General features: G+C 39.4%; 1 non-coding gene across 1 annotated transcript in view; it reads left to right on the plus strand.

Moving 5' to 3' along the window:
* Positions 1 to 2491: 2491 nt before the first annotated feature.
* Trnaa-cgc (transfer RNA alanine (anticodon CGC)) overlaps positions 2492 to 2500 on the plus strand; it is a 73-nt gene continuing 64 nt past the window's right edge. The window contains exon 1 of the tRNA in view: positions 2492 to 2500. This exon is cut by the window's right edge and continues 64 nt beyond it. This is a non-coding gene — a tRNA (tRNA-Ala).

The raw sequence follows: 2500 nt of genomic DNA on the forward strand, positions 1-2500 counted from the left end.
CTTTTAAGGAAGCATGGGTTTATGGGATACTGACATGTCAAGATATTTTTTAGGGAACTAGTTTAAAACACAGCGAATTTTAACGCTTATTACAAAAAATTAGTATAATTTTGGATCAGATTAATATATTTCTTCTTAACTTTTAATTCATTAGTAGTTAGGTGTCCCCAATTAGTTTACGTATATGTAAGCTAGATCTATCTGACACATTAATAAAGTTATTGATCGATTGAAGTTTAAACAGGAGAAAATGTCGGTTACCTATATAACCTCAAGAGAAAGCTAACCATTTAAAATCGAGCACTAGACTTGACCACTATTCAGCATTTATTTTATATATACTAATTAGTGATAGTAAATAATCGGTACAATTGTCAGATAGTTGATTAAGAACATTTTCTTCAAAGTAGGTGCTCCCGGTTCAAATTCTGTCCAGGAATGCAACTTTACCATTTTTGGTTTCATCTGTTACCACAAGCCCTGGGACAGAGTAATCTAAATTGACGGTAACAGCAATCCAGAAAAAATAGGAATAGTTTGGATTCTACTCTAATATCACCTAATATGGATATTTTTTGCTGCTTAGTCGTTAAGTGGATAAAAAAATTTCCTCAAAGTGGGTGCTTCGGGTTCAAATCCTGTCTAGGAATGCAACTTTTCCTGGGACAGAGTAATCTAAATTGACGATAACAGTCAATCCAGATAAAGTTAGGAATTGTCGATATTCGTCATTTCAGAGGTAGAGGAATAAAGAGAACGTCAGTTGACGAAGGGAGAGCTCACAGAATAGTTTGGATTATACTCTAATATGAACTAATATGGATATTTTTGCTGCCCACGGCATCGTCAACTGACATTCCCGTTCTGTTTCTAAATCAGGCTATTGTGCAATCACGTATTTCCCATGGGTACACGGGTCGTTGCTATGCTTGGCATTCGTACTTTTAGCCTGTGACATTCAGTTATCTACGTTGCTTTGCTCGGAGAAGTTTTCGCTTCTACTTTGGTGTTGTTTGCATTTTTTGCGACCTCTTAACTCCAGTGGTCGTTTTAGGTGAATTTGCATTGGTTTGGAGAACACCTTTCCAGTTTTTTCTCATAAAGGATTTTTTTTTACTGGTTTTGGATATCCGGCTTAATCACCACGCTGTTTTTTTTTTTCTTCAGTTTTTTGCGATAGTCTACTGCATTGAAGAGTAAGGGTCCTTTTGGCTAATTTGTTCTTGCGTAGACCTCAATATTAAGGCACCGAATTCGGCTTCTCCTCTTTGCAGCACGTTGTCTGGTGACCGTCTACTTTTGGTGGGAATTTTGTTATTGATCCGGTCCGAGTTTTATCAATCCGATCCGATCCAGTCCGGTCCTGGTTTTGCCAACGGCCGAGAAAGACCTATGAAGCGTCCACTTTATCCAGATAATCCACCATCATATCTGCTGTTTCATTTTTATCGATGAAATTACAAAACGACACTGACATTTATTCGCAATAAATAGCTTCCTGTCAAATATAAGCATTTTCGCGCTTACGACGTTTGGACGGTGTGACATTCGTCGACCACTGTCAAAGACAAATTCCTCTTAAGAATAGACGATTCATGCTTATTAAATCCTTGAAATGCTCTTAAATCATTTGACATCAGCTGGTCCTCAGCAGTACTTCGGAGGGGAACGATTACCACAATCGATGCTGCTTTGTTCAGCTTGCTTGGGAATGAAATTTTTAAAAGAACAAAGCTCTGGTAAATCATGCTTTTCCCAAAACCAGTCGGTAAACAGCCATTACATCTTTACCGGAAAGAAATACTTCTACAGCCACCCTTTGTTCTTTTTTAAAAGCAATATCGTGCATTTGAAGGAACTCTGAGGGCCGCTTTACACGAGCTCAGGATGGACACCGACCCGGCTCAGCTCAGCGTCTAATTTTACGTTTACACGAGCCCGGGCTAGGTGAAGGTTGGGTCGATCTCGGCTGACCCGGGTCAGTTCCTTTTCGTCTCGGTTGAAATGGCTGGTAACTACTTGTCAGAAAGGAAAATGGCGGACGAACCATGCAATCATCAGAATAATCGATATTTGTCTTAACGTTATCAGCCATTTTACCACTGCCAAGTTGACGTTATTTTTTTCACACTCTCTTCATGCCTTCTCGCCTCCCACATTTTGCTACAGGCTGCACTTGGGCAAGAACGCTGAACCGTAACTGTCATCAACACAAAAGGTGAATGTGTATTTCATTCAGCCTTGATGGCATTTGTTGAATCCCCGATCAATCGATATATTGATAAAACCTTGACTTGCAATGATGGCACGAGTAACCACCATAGATGTTCAGAAAGCCGCCGACTCTAAGTTTGGTACAGGTGGTTACAGGGTTTGTTCTTTTGCACCATCTTAGATCTGTCTTGCATTAAAAACAATTTCAAGCTGACCAGTCTTCCCTCTTTTCCATAAAAAGTTCTTGGTCAGTGCGTTTTGAATTGATTATAGTAACGGGGGATTA

This window comes from Montipora foliosa, chromosome 4, assembly GCF_036669935.1.
Source record: "Montipora foliosa isolate CH-2021 chromosome 4, ASM3666993v2, whole genome shotgun sequence".
Lineage (NCBI taxonomy): Eukaryota > Metazoa > Cnidaria > Anthozoa > Scleractinia > Acroporidae > Montipora > Montipora foliosa.